This window comes from Canis aureus, chromosome 35, assembly GCF_053574225.1.
Source record: "Canis aureus isolate CA01 chromosome 35, VMU_Caureus_v.1.0, whole genome shotgun sequence".
Lineage (NCBI taxonomy): Eukaryota > Metazoa > Chordata > Mammalia > Carnivora > Canidae > Canis > Canis aureus.
This window is the reverse complement of record NC_135645.1, coordinates 19,598,505-19,615,313: the sequence shown is the minus strand read 5'-3', so window position 1 is coordinate 19,615,313 and position 16,809 is coordinate 19,598,505. Positions and strand designations below refer to the sequence as shown.

The 16,809-nt window shown below is 35.2% G+C and overlaps 2 long non-coding RNA genes across 10 annotated transcripts in view; one reads left to right on the top strand and one right to left on the bottom strand.

Annotated features, from left to right (window-relative positions):
• The window catches only part of LOC144305304 (uncharacterized), a 76,373-nt gene extending 67,189 nt beyond the window's left edge, over positions 1-9,184 (bottom strand). For all 6 annotated transcript variants that reach the window (XR_013372353.1, XR_013372356.1, XR_013372354.1 and 3 more), the window contains exon 1: positions 8,789-9,184. This is a non-coding gene — a long non-coding RNA (uncharacterized LOC144305304). The remainder of the gene's footprint in view (positions 1-8,788) is intronic.
• An 86-nt stretch (positions 9,185-9,270) lies between these two features.
• The window catches only part of LOC144305035 (uncharacterized), a 49,986-nt gene continuing 42,447 nt past the window's right edge, over positions 9,271-16,809 (top strand). For 2 of the 4 annotated variants that reach the window (XR_013372054.1, XR_013372056.1), the window contains exons 1-3: positions 9,271-10,060; positions 12,625-12,728; positions 14,059-14,263. This is a non-coding gene — a long non-coding RNA (uncharacterized LOC144305035). The remainder of the gene's footprint in view (positions 10,061-12,624; positions 12,729-14,058; positions 14,264-16,809) is intronic. The other 2 variants (XR_013372055.1, XR_013372057.1) reach the window with 1 other exon arrangement.

The following is a 16,809-nucleotide window of genomic DNA, read 5'->3' as shown; positions in this document are numbered from 1 at the left end:
TTCCTAACTACCAGTAACAATAGTGATTTTCATAGTATGACAACCATCAGGTTCTTTGAAGTTAATGCCAAACTCAATTTAAAAGATGACATAAAGGTGTGTGAATTCAACAAAGAAAAAGGGAGACCAAAATAAACGTTATTAACAAATACTTCAGTCGGTTCAGCAATCATGTCTTCAAAATATATGCTTATCTATAATCAATCAAATAGCAACATAAGTCTTAACATTGCCATCTGGTGGGAGTGTCAGTGAAAAGATTATACATACATACCAGAGGTATGGTGACTAAATAGTAGCTAACATCATAAAAAAGAATATCTTTTACATAATTATTTTTCACTACATATTTATTGTAGTTCCTATATAATTCCTGGTTTGATCAACTCATTCTCTTTCGATAAATCTGAGCTAAGGAAAAGAAATGTAAGAAAATTTTGCTCAGTGACTTCTAGGTATTGTAGAAACCTTTATATATATTTTCCCAATCTTGGTTTCATCCTTTTGAAATGGACGTAGAATTTTTCTTCATGCATTACCTGTGAGAAACTAAATTCAGATAGGTTAACTTACTTTCTTAAGTGCTACAGGAAGACGTTGAACAGCGCAAAAAGAAGCCAAGATCTCTGTTTGTATGTGTGTCTGCTGAATATTTTAACTATTCATACATATGAAAAGTTAAGAATTATTATGATAGAAACTTCAATATTTTCTGACAAGCTGTTAACTGCCTAGGTAGAATGTAGAAAAATAACTTACTGTTTGTAACATAATTAAAGTTTTAATGGTCATTACTTGTTTCATTATTGTTAAATGGTAAGAAATATCACCCATTTGATTTTTTGTTGGATTTATCAACATGCACTATTTCAATAACCGTAAAGCAAACCAAATGTATTAGAATATAGATATCATGTATGTGCTACATTAGAACAGAATTTTATTTATTTATTTATTTATTTATTTATTTATTTATTATTTATTTATTTTAAAAGATTTTTATTTATTCATGTGACACACAGAGAGAGGGCAAAAGCAGGGGAAGCAGTAGAGTGAGCCTGGTATAGTACTCAATCCCAGGACCCTGGGATCATGACCTGAGCTGAAGGCAGATGCTTAACCAACTGAGCCACTCAGGTGTCCCTTGAACAGGTTTTGGAGGTCACTGAAGGTAGTCAAAGACTTGTACTAAGTATAAAGAAATTGGGAGTATGGCATATCTGACAACATCTATAATATTCCTGAGTAGGGGACCCTGGGTGGCTCAGCGGTTTAGCGCCGGCCTTTGGGGCAGGGCGTGATCCTGGAGTCCTGGAATCGAGTCCCACGTCAGGCTCCCTGCATGAAGCCTGCTTCTCTCTCTGCCTCTCTCTCTCTCATGAATAAATAAATAAAATCTTTAAATAATAATAATAATAATATTCCTGATTTCACGTCCTTAGAAATCAGTTGCGAGCATTCAGTTCTTCATCGTACTGAACATAAAGCTTGCTATGCAGAGATCAAAGACAACATGCCATTTAGGTAAAAAGTTAGCAAGTGGAAACCAGTTCTCTGGAAAAAATAAACAAGTACCTCTATTAGGTGGAAAGACAAGAAGAGTGGTAAATTGCTTTTTGTTTTCTTCTAATGCTTTAAGCATGAGCAGGAGCAAGGCCTTTCAATGACTGAAAAATGTCAATTGGTCCATAGGGGATGAAGGGAAAACAAGCACATAAAAGCAAATCATAATAACACGAACTTCAGATAAGCCTCTAGTGAGGCATTTAAACATATTGTAATGTGTTAGGAATTTCCACTTTGCTAATATTTTCCCTAGTTTAACCATTTTCTTTTATAACACCACATCAATAAGTATTTCAGTGTTGATTAATGAAGGGAGTCAAAAATAATATAATTCAGGGGTGAGTAGAAATGACATTCATCTTCCCAGGAGACACATAATGGGAACTCTCCTGTCGTGATATTAAGAGTCATCTTTGTGCTCTTTATATTAAATCAGAGAATAGAAATTAGGTATTTTCGTTTCTACTCTATATTTCTTTTGTAGTCTTTTGCCAAAACATTTTTGGGGAAGATAGGTTCCTGCTATTGGTATAGACCTTTGGTTTTGAAGACCATCTTGTCATCATTTTGGAGCACAGAGCTGTTCTAGAGGACCTATAAGGATATTTCTAGCTTTGATTCTGGAAATAAAAGCTATAAATAAGGTTTTCTTTACAAACAAATTACAAATTACAATCCAAATACCTTATCCATTTTCTGTGAAGGACTCTTGTTAAAAACATCTGATTGTTGAAAGGAATTATAAATGTTTTTATTGAAACTTTTGCATAATCATATATTTTGAAAAATAAGGATGCTTCTTTCACAAAGAAAAAGCAACATAGACATATGGTTTATACATGTAAATAGTTAACAATTGTTTTGCTATGTGTATAGTGTGCTATTTATAATGGCAAATTTACAATTTCCTATATGTTTTATGACACTCTGAGTGGTGTCGTTTCAACATATATTTTAAAGCGGTGTGGAGAATGAAAAAGAACAATATTGCATAACTTTGCCCATTAACATTGAGACTGAAGGACAGGTGGCTGCCTTTTATTAGGTGCTGTCCCACATACCAAACACAGAACTAGCTACTTAGCATGCATGATCTCATTTAGTTAATCAATCATACTTTTGGAGACAGGCAACACTGCATAATAAAAAGAGTGATAGGAAAACGTAATGAGAATATTTAGATTCCAGTTAGTGAGCAGGCATGGGTAAGGTTGAATGGAGTGGAAGAGTTCAAGAAGTAGTAAATGTTGTTCATCGAATTGGTCATTGACATGGAAATTGAAAGTACTTAGGATGGTGGAACTGGCTTACTTGTTTTTCTTTTCTTTTCACTCATGTCTCATGATACCATACGGAAGAGATCATGAGCCAAGATTTTTCAGTGACTATGGAAAAGAGTTCAGGAATCTATAAATGGTAGTGAAAAGGGAAATAGGAATACAAGTGTCTTCAGCCTGTGCAATGGAAGTACTGGGAAAGGAGTACTAGAGCGAAAGGCATGAAGAGCCAGCTGTGTGTGAGAACACTGTGATGGAAGAGCTCGTTTGGGCACTGAGATCTTAATCAGACAAAAACTCATCTGGGTGATGACCTGACATTATGGAAACATGAGGCTGGTTTTCCAGTAAGACTGCTGAAAAGCGCTGTTGCTGCAGGTGTGCAGAGCATTGTTCAAGGCTTGAGGACAGTAGAGACTGGGGTCTGGCACATGGCTGCTGAGGCTGGTGGAAACAGCCTCTATCACTGTGGGGATGGGGTCTGTGCAGGTTGAGATCTGGGTGACATCTGAGGTCCAGTGAAAAAGGGAGTGCGAGACTCGGATTGCTCAATGCTGAAAATGATGTGGGATGGGCCTTGAAAGAACCCGACAACATCAGCAGTTGACATCTGCCCCCATCTGTGTGAGAGAAATGCTAGTCTCAGCAGCTTGCTTGGACCATAATAACATTTACTGAAACTCCTGTGTGCCAAGCAGTATGCCATGCATTTCACATTTGTTAGTTCATCAATTTTTCTCAACAATCCTATAATGCTTGATTTATTATTATCTGTATTTCTCAGAAGAAGAAACAGGCTACTAATAGTAGAATGAAAATCTAAACCTAAGCCTTTCTGATTTCAAAGTTTGAACTTCGGCTGCTCCACCCCCCCCCCCCCCGCCCCCAACACACATTATACTGTTTCTTTAATTCAAATTCCCTTTGCTTTGAGCCCTTGCTTGGGGTACATATACATTTTCACTATATTCATACTTCAAATGGTCTGAGTTAATGCCTGATTTCAGTCTTATATTCTCACATGTAATCTGGAAAGGAGAACATTTCACTGAGTGAAAGAAACATATATGTTCTTCAGCAAAATAAAACTGCTTATTATTGCTTTATAAGTCTCTTAAAAAGTAGAATTAGTGATGATAAATCTAATTATCTTTCCTGAGATGAAGAAGAACTAAACCTGGGGTAGAAAAGGAGATGAAGAAATAGAAGTGAAGTATAATTTCCTCATTATCTTGTCCTGGAGAGCCTTCTAGAACTCACAGAAATCTCTCCTTTTGTTGAGATACCAAAAGGATTTTTTTTTTCCAATTTATAGGCCAATCAACTTTAAGTATACCTAATAGCACCTTGTAAAATCTAAGCAGTTTAAACAGCAGGCCCTGTCCTGATGTGATTGGTTTTCTGAATCATTGCTTCTTTAAAAGGCTGAATTGATCTTTTTTATCTTGACTCTGGTAGAAATCTGAAGATTTTTTATTATTATTATTTCTTTTTTGTCAAATGACAAGTACTCTGCCTATTAAACTACCTTCTTTGATTTTTGAGACAGAGTGGGTTTTTCTCTGTCTTTTAGAAATAAGCTTGAAAAATAAATTGAAATATATTTTTCAAAAATGACTCCTACCAAACCTTTAAAAATAGCCATTAAATTATATTGTACTGGTAGTCTGGCCATGAAATGGACTCGGATTTGATTCTCTTCTACCTTCATGTTAATACATAGTAGTAAGCCTGAGAAAAAAGAATTTACAAAGTGAAAGGCCATCAAACTCTGGACCTGTTTTTAACATGAAATTTACTTGTTTTTGGTGGTTTTTATCTTCTTATCAATGATTGCAAGCATTGGATAGATTAGGAAATGTCCCTGCATAAGGAGCATGTAATGCTGGAGACTCAAAGACAAATTACAGCAATAGAATGTTTTGATGTTTCTTCCACTACCAAAGTAATCCAAAGTAATGATCCCAATAAAGTGTTTCTTAGTAGTATGTGGCATTACTCTCAAACTATTTCTATATACGAAATATTTAGTTTCTGATTTTTTTCATGCCTAACCAAGAAAATATGTTACCGCTATGGCTTATATTCTCTCTCATTTTAGGCCTCTATTTAACAACAGTCATGGGGGTGGGTAAAAATGGTGATAGTCCTATTCTCAGTTCTATTGAAGTTGTGGATGGCAAGTTACTCTAAGGTGTGCTCTGACTAGATATGTGAGTACCGATGTCTTCTTTTTCTTTTTATCTGTCTTTGTCATTCTATTTAATGTATTTGCCTCATAGGCACTGCATGCAAAAGAATTCAAAGTAACAAGCCTTCAGAAAAGGAAGTTCAAAGAGTTTAAAGTAGAGCAAGGAATTATAATGTTATCATTGCAGCAAGAGGCGGTCTTTCCGTTTGTCCATCCTTATCCCTGTTGAAGAGAAGATCCTTTTGCATAATAACACAACACAGTTATGCCATGAGAGGCAGTTAGATTTAGAAAAATAAAGATTTATTGTATATGCTCTCAACACTGAAAGATGGAGCCCTCCTGGAAGAGAGTGAAGAGCATATCATTGTAGGGCTCAAGCAAAGAGGCTTTAGGAGATTCTACAATGTGGGATATTAGGGGCTGAAACAGGATGAAGCCTGGAAGCTGCAAGCAAAGTAGGGAGAAAAGGAAGGTGAGAGGGAGAAGAGGTAAGAAAGAACTTCCCAGTTTTCCACCAACACAATGTTGAATGGACTTTTGTCAAAGCAAAAAGAAAATAAAGAAGCATGTCCTATCAGTCTCTAGATTCTTAGTGTGGTTTTGGTCTACTATCATTGTTCCTGAATACTTTTCAGGACTTACATGGTATAACTACTATCTTACAAGCACGTAGCCTATTGGCCAAAATGTGATCTATTGGAAATCAAATGTACAATAAGTTCGATTTAAGGCACTTTATACTGGTAAGATATGATCTGAATGGGACTTTGTTGATCTCTCTGCATTTTATATTTTCCCTTTTGAATCTATATTGAAGCTCTGTTCAGTTTCTATCATCTCCCATCTGCTGTAGTATATCTTCAACCCTGGCACCCAGATAAGTTCTTTATCTGGCTCCACTGACCTATGGTTCAAGGTTGTATCCTCCTTGCCAAGGGAACATTTGCTACCCTGAGCATTTTGGTTTCTCTTTAGGGACCATGTCTGTGAACTACCCTTGTGGTGACAATGACCCAGGTCCTGCTGTGGCCCTGGTGGATGAAGCCCTTGAGAAAGAGGGGCTCTTTGCAACCCTATGGCTAGTAAAGTTGTTATTGAGGAAGATATTTGAATGAGATAAAGGAAAAAGAAGATTAATAATTCTATCATTCAACCTCCCTTAACTTATCCAGTGAAGGGGAACACTTGGTTATTTTAATCCACTGGGTTCTAGTCGTCCAGAACCAGCAAAATAATTTCTATGGTTCCCCAAGGAAACATAATTTCTAAACCTCTCATCTTATCAATTGAGTTTGAGTCCTAGAGCTTTCATGGAAAAGCTTTCAAATCCTTAAAGACCAAATATTGTCTGTTACTAGAACACTGAGAATAAATAAAAGCCTTACATCTTTTTATGGCTAAGGAATTGTCTTATATCCTGAACCTGATTAAGAACTCACAGAAAAGCAGACCACAAAATAAAGATGCTTAAATACTAAACAATAAATTGCCAAATTTAATCTTATAGAAAATTGAAAGAATAATAGAAAATGAGATTTATTCAGCACTGTAGAGAAAGATAAATAAGAAATCAATTAAAGTAATAGAACAAATACTTGACCGAAAGATGAAAATCAAAAGATTTTACAATAAATGACGTAAAGCATTGGATAAAATTTCACTATGCATTTCTGATTTTATAATCTTAGTAATATAGGGGGGAAAGAGCATTCTTTACCTGAAAATATACATGCTAAACTAGCCAGCATCATATTTCAGAGTTAAATATTGAAAAAAAATTATCATTCAAATAAGGAGTAAAATGTATGAAATCACCATTATCATTTATCATATTCCTACAACTTTGAGGTAGTAGCAATTGACAAAAAAAGAAAGGTGAGAATCACAAACATTAGGGAAAATCCAACAAAATTATTATTTACCATCAGTTTAATAGTCTGGGTGACAACACTGAAAAAAAGCTAGTAGATAAGATTAGCAATAGTTAAACAATTCAGGAAAATAGGTTACAAAATTATTTTATTTAAATCCAGTGTTTTTTCATAAATGCTAAATATAAATTAGAAAATATAATGAAGAACCTTGTAGGACACCTGGCGGCTCAGTCAGTTAAGCGTCCAACTCTTGATTTTGGCTCAGGTCATGATCTCAGGGTTCTGAGATGGAGCTCCACTTTAAGCTCCACACAGAGTGGGGAGTCTGCTTGAGATTCTTTCCCTCTTCCTCTGCCTTTCCCCTCGCTCACACTTTCTCTCTCTCAAATAAATAAATATTTTTTTTAAAAAGAGAGAACATTCTATTACAATATTTGTAAAAGCCATAAAATAAATGATTAGAAATAAACTTAAGAAGAAATGTATAAGAACTATACAAAGTAAAGTTTAAAACCTTATTGAGTTGCAAACAATATTTTAAAACACAAAATACTGATAAAAAATACATATACCACAAATTAGACAAATTATAAGGGTAGAGTTTGATCAATTTTCACACATTGAACACATCCACATAACCTCCAAAGACACAGTGAATTGAATATTACCATTTAGAGTTATACAGAAAGTCTCCACTTCACACTTTTTGATTTTACAATGGTGTGAATGTGATTACACATTCAATAGAAACTATACTTCAAATTTTTAATTTTGATTTTTCCTGGGCTAGTGATATGTGGTATTTTGCTCTCTTGTGATGATTGGCAGCAACAGGGAGCTGCAACCTCATCAGCCCCACCATCACAAGGATAAACACAACCATTCTCTATTTATACAACCATTCTGTTTTTCACTTTCAGTACAGTATTCAGTAAGTCACATGAGATATTCAACAGTTTATTATAAAATAGACTTTGTGTTAGATAATTTTGCCAAATTGTAGGCTAATGTAATTGTTCTGGGAATATTTAAGGTGGGCTAGGCTAAGCTATGATGTTTAGAAAGTTAATTATATTGAATGACCCCATTGTAAGTTGAGGCAGATTTGTATTTACAATCTTACTAGAGGTGATTATTACATATTTATGTGACATTGGGGCTAAGATACTGTGTAAAATCATGTAACTTCCACTACCATCATGATATAAAACATTTCCATCACTCCCAAAATTTCCTTCAATCCACTTTACAGACAAATGCCTTTCTTCCATTCTTAGCTCCTGGCTACTAATGATCTACTTTCTGTCAATAGAATTCACATGAATGGAGTCATACAATATTAATCTTTTACATGCATCTGGCTTATTTTATTTAATATAATGCTTTTGAAATTTGTTAATTTGTTTCATGTATCAATAATTTATGTCTTTCTGCCTTTTGGTAATATTGCATTGAATAGATATACCACTACTTATATACTTGCATATGTTTTCATTGTTTGATATTTGTTTCCAGTTTGGGGCCATTTTTAAAAAAAATATATTTATTTTTTATTGAAGTTAGATTTGGGGCCATTTTAGATTTGGGGCCATTTTATATATACCTCCTATGAACATTCATACAATGTTACATGGATATGTTTTCAATTTTCTTGGATACAATGCAATTTTGATGCTGCCTAGACTCAGATCAAACTTCACAGGTTCCCGGGTTTCCAGGCCACCCACGCTTTTAACTAACTGACTACAAATTCAGGGTTCCCACTAACCTCTCACGGTAATTCTTTAGAATGACTCACAGAACTTGGGAAATTCCTGTACTTATAACTATTATTGAAAAAGGATGCAAATAAAAACCAACCAAAAGAAGAGACACACAAGGTCAGGTATGGAAGGGTCCCAAATGTGAAGCTTCCATGTCCTCAGGATGCATCACCAGTCCAGTACATCTATGTGTTTCACTAATCTGGAAAATTCATCTGAGCTTCAAGTGTCCAAAGGTTTTAGTGGAGGTTCATTACTTAGGCATGACTGGTTGAATCATTGGCTACAGGAATCAATTCTATGCCTCCCTCCACTCCCTGAAGATTGCCAGTTTGGACTGATATCATATGGACCTAAAACTCTAACACTCTAATCTCTTAGTCAATCTTTCTGGCATGGTTAGCCTCCATCCTGAAATCATCTAGGGATCCAGAATGACTCAGCTCATTAACATAATCTCAAAGGGTGTGGTCCCAGAAGCCCATCATGAATAACACAGGCACTGCTATTACCAGGGAATTCTGAGGATGTAGAGGTTCTTTTCCAGAAGCCTCCAGCCAAATTCTCTATTACACAACTTTGGATAGTATCTAGGAACGAAATTATATGTTCCACTTCATAGGAAACTGACAAACTTTTTTCCAAAGTGGCTGAAAAATTTTGACCTCTGATAAGTAGTCCATAAGATTTCTAGTTGCTCTTTATCTTTGCTATTACTTGGTACAGTTTTTAAATTTAGTAGTTTTACTTGACATACAGTGGTATCACATAATGGATTTGAGTTTCCCTAAGGATTAATGATGTTGAGAACTTTTCACATGTTTATGTGTAATTATTAGGTCTTTGGTGAGATACCTGTTAAAATTTTGGCTTTAAAAAAAAATTGGTTGTATTTTTTTTTAAGGTTTGTTTTACATTTTTTCTTTTTCTGTTCTATAACATTTATTGAGATATAATTCACATACCATACAATTCACCCATTTGAAGTATAAGATTGGGCGGTGGTTTTTAAAATATTAAAGGTTATACAACCATCACTACAGTGATAGGTCGAATTGAGCTTCCCCCACCCCCAATTCATATGTCTAAGTCATAACGCTCAGTATCTCAGAATGTGACCTTTTTGGAAATAAGGTCTAAAGTGAAGTAATGGGGGTGGTTAATCCAATATGACATATGTCCTTATAAGAAGGGGAATTTTGGACACAAAGAGATGCATAAGGAGAAGGTGATGTGAAGAGCTCAAAGGAGAACATGGCCATCTACAAACAAGGACAGGGACCTGGAACAGATCATCCCCACAGAAGGAACCGAATCTGCTATCACCTTGATTTTAGTCTCCAGACCTGTGAGACAAGAAATTTTGTTTTCACCACCAACTATATGGTAATTTATTATAGCAACTCTAGCAAACTAACATAGATACAATCAATTTTATCACCTCCCAAAAAAGACCATATACCCCTTTGAGTCACTCCAGATTTCCCACAAAATCCCCTTAGCTCCAGACATAGGCAAATGCTTTCTACTTTTTGACTCTACGGATTTGTCCAATCTGAATATTTCTATATTTAATTTTTTGAGGAACTGCCTGTCTTATACACTGGCTGCCTTTGTTACATTTCTACCATTAGTATATGAGGGTTCCAATTCTCTGTATCTTTACCAACTTGTTTCTTTGATTATAATTACCCTAGTGGACGTAAAGTAATACTGTCATTGTGATTTGACTTCCATGATAGATAACAATGTTGACTATCTCATCATGCACTTTTTGGCTGTTATTTGTCTTTGAAGAAGTGACTATTGTACCTTAAATTGTCTCTTCATCTGTTGAAAATCAATTGACCATATATGTGTGGGGTTATTTCCGGACTCTGGCTTCTGTTCTCTTAATATATTTGTGGATTTCAATGCATGATTATATTGCCTTTATCTCTTTATTGATGTCGATGTCAATACCACACTGTCTTGATCAGGGCCATGCCTATGAAAAGCAAGTAATGCATCTAAATTTAAGACACAAAATTGAAGGAAGCAGTACTCTCAAGGTCTGTGTAAATGTCAGCCCTGAACTTGTGTGAGGCTGAGAAGTGACGTACTGTTTAGTCCTCAAAATTTGTCCTTTTTCAAAGTTACTTTGGCTGTTCTAGGTCTTTTGAATTTCCATATAAATTTGAAAATCAGCTCATTGATTTCTACAAAAAAATAAAAAGGTACATGTTGGGATTTTGATTGGGATTGCATTATTGCATTAACTCTAGTAATTGGGGAAAAATTGACATCAACAACATTCAGTTATCAAAAGCATGAATTTGTCTTAATGAGGAGGTCTTATATATTTTTCTTTTTCAAATTTTAATTTCTTAATATTTGTTGTTAATACATAGAAATGCAGCTGTTTTGACATATTGATCCTGTGTTCTACAACTTAGATGAATTCACTTATTTTCTCTAGTAGGTTTTAATTTTTATTTTATTTTTTTTAAAGATTTTATTTATTTATTCATGAGAGACACACAGAGAGAAAGAGAGGCAGAGACACAGGCAGAGGGAGAAGCAGGCTCCAGGCCGGGAGCCCGACGTGGGACTCGATCCTGGGTCTCCAGGATCAGGCCCTGGGCTGAAGGCAGTGCTAAACCGCTGAGCCACCCGGGCTGCCCTCTAGTAGGTTTTAAAAAAAATTGTAAATTCAATAGGACTTTATACATTGACAATCATATTGTCAGAAAACAAAAACAGTTTTGCTTCCCTTTCAATCTGGATGCCTTTTAATCCTCCTCCTTTTTCTTCCTTATTGTATTGTTAGAACCACTAGTACCCTGTCGAATAGAAATGGTAAAGCATAAATTGTTTTTTTCCTTACCTTCAGGAGATATTTAATCTTTCACCATTTTTTTTTAAAGATTTTATTTATTTATTCATGATAGTCACACAGAGAGAGACAGAGAGGCAGAGACACAGGCAGAGGGAGAAGCAGGCTCCATGCACCGGGAGCCCGATGTGGGATTCGATCTCGGGTCTCCAGGATCGCTCCCTGGGCCAAAGGCAGGCGCCAAACCGCTGCGCCACCCAGGGATCCCTAATCTCTCACCATTAATTATGATCTCAGCTGTCAATTTTTTATAGATATATTTTATTAGGTTGAGGAACTCCCTTCTAGTTCTAGTTTGGTGGGGACTTTTATCAGGAATGGATGTTGGATAGGGCCAAGAGATTTTTTTCCCAATCTTTTAAAATGTATATATGGATTTTCTTCTTTCTTTTCAAAAGTTTGTTAGTAGGGTAAGTCACATTGATTTATTTTGAAAGCTAAACTGCACTTTTCTGAGTTAATTCCTCTGATCAATATGCATTACCCTTTTTAATATTTTTTGGACATGATTTACTGAAAGTTTGCAAGATATTTTTGCATCTGTGTTCATGGGAGATATTTGTCTATGGTTTTCATTTCTTATTAGGGTAATGCTGGTTTATAAAATAAGTTGGGATATATTAATTTTCCTTGATTTTTTTTTTTTTGATGTGTGTAAAAAAGTATTATTGTAGACCGTATTATTACTTCCTCAAATGCTTGGCAACATTCATGAACAAAGCCATCTGGGCCTAGAGCTTAATGTGGCCCACAGGGTTTTTAACCAAAAATTTAATGCATCTAGGAGCTATCTACTAAGACATCCATTCCTTATATAATGAGCTTTGATTGTTGCTATCTTTCAAGGAATTTGTCCATTTCATTTAAGGTATAGATAGAACTTATTTGCAGACCTTCCCCCCCCACCCCCCCGGCCTCAAATAGCCTTCTGAGACACGAGCACTGGTCAGTAGTCAGCTGAATATTCTAAAGGGAGCCCCTCCGAAAATCACTGGAGTTCTCTTTCTGTGCAACTCTCTCTCTCTCTCTTTTTTTTTTACAATGCTTCTCTGGAATGCTGCCCTGAAAACTCTAGTCACACTGGCTACCCAGCACCACCACTTCAACGCAGACAGCTGCCAGGTTCTGCCTTGGTTCCTCTTTCATGCCCTGTGGTTTGAACTTTCTCCAGCCAGTAAGGTAGGCAATTAGAGGGCTTGCATGGTTTGTTTTCGTTCTCTCATGGGTCACTGTCCCTTCTTGCCTGATGTCAATATCATGAAAACTGTTGTCTCATGTATATTGTCTGGGTTTTAGGTATTTTAGAAACAAAGGTTTATTTAATCCTTGTGTCTTTGGCCAAAAACAAAAGTGTTCTACAATATACTACTAAGTTAAACAGCAGTATCCAAAATGCATACACAGCATGACTTAATATGTATACAAGTAGAGAAGAAAGCTAAAAAAGTCAGCACCAAAATGTTTATGATATATATTTTCAAGTATTGATATTACAGATTTTCCCCTTTTTTTCTATTTTCTAAAGCTTTCCATAGAGACCATATATTGATTCTACAATAAAAATAAACCATTGATGTTGTAATAGTAGAAAAATAGAATTAAATTAAGAACCCAGAAATGAACACAACTTCAAATATGGAACTTTCGATGCAGCATAATGTAGTGCAATTATTTTTCCTGTTTATTCATCATATTTCTACAAATGGAAGCCTGAAATTGCTTTTGATTTTTTTATAGCAACAGTACCTCATTATTGACTTAATTTTAGTTTACAGTCAACAAAAACTCCCAGATCTTTTCTCAGGAATTGCTTTCTAGCACAAATTTTCTGCTTCCATTCCCTTTTATTATTTGAGAAAAACTTTAAGCATCTTCTATACAACAAGAGCCATATTACCATTATTTGATAAAAATAAAATCCAATTAAAATACAATTACATATGCATAGTTTAAAGAGCTAAATAATTAAAAAAAAAAAAACCTGTCCCTGTCCCATGTACTCCCCTATAGTAGCAACCTCTCTCATATATTTTAGCCGATTCTTTAGATTTTGCCTCCGTATTGAAACACACAAACACACATTACTATTTCTTGATTTTTTTAATTTTAGGGATTGCTACTGTGAAAGAGAAATTCTAATGTGGCATCCATGATTCTTGTTTCCTAGTGTCCACATTTTTGTGTGACTCCCTTTCTTTTGAGCTTGTGTTTAGATGGGATGTACAATTTACTTCTAATTAATAGAATATAGCACAGTTTATAGAACGTGACTCCTGTGATTAGGTTACATTATGTGGCAAAAGTGCAGGGGTTTTTGTTTTGTTTTGTTTTTGTAATTAAGCCTCCTATTCAGTTGGCTTTAAGTTATTTGAAAGGGAAATTTATCCTGTGTGGGTCTTACCTAATCAGAAAAATCTTCAAAGAAGGTGTAGAGGTATATGATTGGAAGCATCTTTCTCTCAATTTCTCTCTCTTTCTGTCTCTGTTATGCACGTTGTTAAGTTTGAAGAACCAAGCTGCCATGAATTCTGCAAATGTAGGAAAATGAATTCTAGCAACAATTTGCAGGGGTTTAGATGTGGATCCTTCCACAATCAAGCCTCCAGATTAGAATGTAACATGCAGAAGGGCCCAGCTCATTTGTACCCGGACTTCTGACCCACAGAAACTGTGTGATAAATGAGAGTTGTGATAATATTTTATGCAGAAATTGGGTAAGTTCTGCAGAAGTGATAGTTTGTGTAATTTCATTCATAGCAACAGAAATACACCTTTAATCCTCCTAATATAGTTGCGTGATAATTTGGGATTAGGTCAGTATTTAGTGTTTATAAAATACTATCTGTAATTAAGCCATGAAACATTATGTTTCTTTTAAAGATTGTCATGTTTTTTCTTCTTAGGTTTTAATGTAATAGTCGCTAACTTAGCTTCACACTTGCCCCAAGTTGTTAAATCTTCTCTCAAAATAGTCACATACAGCAGATACTACATCAATTTTCACCACTTGAAAAAACATCTGCAGGATCCCTCTGACTTGTTTCAATTTAGATTGTGTGACCTTTGCTGGGAGCTATCTTCTGTGAATCGGTTGACCTCATTTCTTGAACTGGATGTCTTCCTTATTTGGTCTCTGTCTTAGTTGTGATATAGCACATCTTCCAGTAACTTCCTGAGAAACAAATGGAAAGTACTTTTTAAAACAAGCGTATATATCTGAAAATATTTTATCTTCATACTTAATTGATGATTTATTTGGGATTAGAATTCTAAGTTGAAGTAATTTTCCTCTCAAAAACGTTTTTAATTTATTTCTTTATTGGAGTTCAATTTGCCGACATACAGCATGTCACCCAGTGCTCATCCCATCAAGTGTCCCCCTCAGGGCCCGATCCTATCAAAATTTTGAAGGAATAATAGCAATGTGTCCTTGCTTCTAGCATTACTGTTACAAAGTTAACTCTGTTCAAATTATTGAAAATTTTATACAAATTCTATTTTTGACCCCACTAGAAAAAGCCATTTAATTTTCTTCCTGTCACCAGTGTTCTGAAGTTTTTAAATGACAAATACTTTAATTGTGTTGGAACTTACTGTGTAGTTAAGCAGAACACATGTCATTCGTTCTAGGAAATTTTCTTGATTTCTGCCTGTGATGATTTTCTCCTGTGTTCTCTTCTCAACTTTCTTTTAGAACGCTGTAAGAAATGCTTAACATATTGGACAATAGTTTTGTTAGAAAGTTATGAAAATGAAAAAAACCCATGTCAGCCTACTGGTTTCCTCTGTCTCATCCTCTTCCTCTCACTTTCTTTTTTATTTATTAACATTTTAACTGTTTATTTTTATTTTGAAATAATTGCAGGACTACAGATAAGTTTTAAAAAGAAGACAAATGGTATCTCATGCTCATTACTCATACCACATTAACTTTTATTCTCCCTCTCTATGAACCACTTAAGAGTAAGTTGCTGATATGATGCCTTTTTAATCATAAATACTTCAACATGTAATTCTAACAAATGATGATCTTCTTTTACATACCACCCTACAATTATTAAAATCATGAAGATGACAATGATATAATTACTATGACCTAATCTAGGGACTTTATTCAAATTTCACCAATTGTCCTTTTAGCAAAAGAAAATAAAAAACTCTTGTCCAACATTACCTTTTGCATATACTTATCATATTCCTTTAATTTACATTAATCCTAGTCTGTCTTTCATGATCTTGCCATTTTTGTAGAGTGTAGGCCAGTTATTTTGTAGAATGTCCCATTCCCTCTTAAACATATCCTAATAGCATTGGCCTCCATTGCTGCACCTAACTTGCAGTCCTTAAACTCACTGATGATCTGCATGTGGCTGTATCCCATGGTCTGTTCTATGTTCTTACCTCGTGTGACCTAACGACAACATTGGACATGGGAGATCACTCATTCACTCTCCACAAAACTTTCCTCTCTGGGCTTCTGTGACACCACATTCTCCTAGATTCACTTCTCCTTCACTGGCCATTCCTTCTCAGCCTCCTTCCCTGGATCCCTTGTGGCGCTGAGTTCTTAACCTTGGATGTTAATGCTTTCAAGCCTCTGACTTCTTTTCTTTATCTATACCTATTCCTTTTGCTTAATCTACACTTCACAACAACATTTCTGTCTTCAGCTTAGATATTTTATCTGAATCCCCAAACTGTCTCCATTTGCTGTCCAACTGATGTTTCAGATCTAACATGTTTAAAACCAAATTTGTGATGTTCCCCATCCTCACTCCTAAAATTGCTATCTTCAGTTTTCCCAATCTCAGTAATAGCACCTAATTTCTCCAATAAATAGACTAAAAACCTGAGTCATTTTTTTCAATTAATCAAACAAAAAACTTGAGCTATAATTGAATTCTCTTTCTTTCATACTCCACATAAAAACTGTCAAAAATCTTATTTACCTGATCATCAAAATACACCCAGAATCTAACATATCTCAACATAATAAAGACCATGTATGAAAAACCCACAGCTAACACCATCCTAAATAAGGAAAACCAAGAGCCTTTTCCCTAAAGTTGGGAACAAGATAAGAATGTTCATTCTTACCACTTTTATTTAGCATAGTACTGGGAGTCCTAGTCACAGTAATCAGACAACAAAAAAGAATGACTAAAATCAGTACCAGAAACAATAGGTATTGGCAAGGTTGTAGAGAAAAATGAACGTTCTTGCACTGTTGGTGGGAATACAAACTGGTGTAGTCACTCTG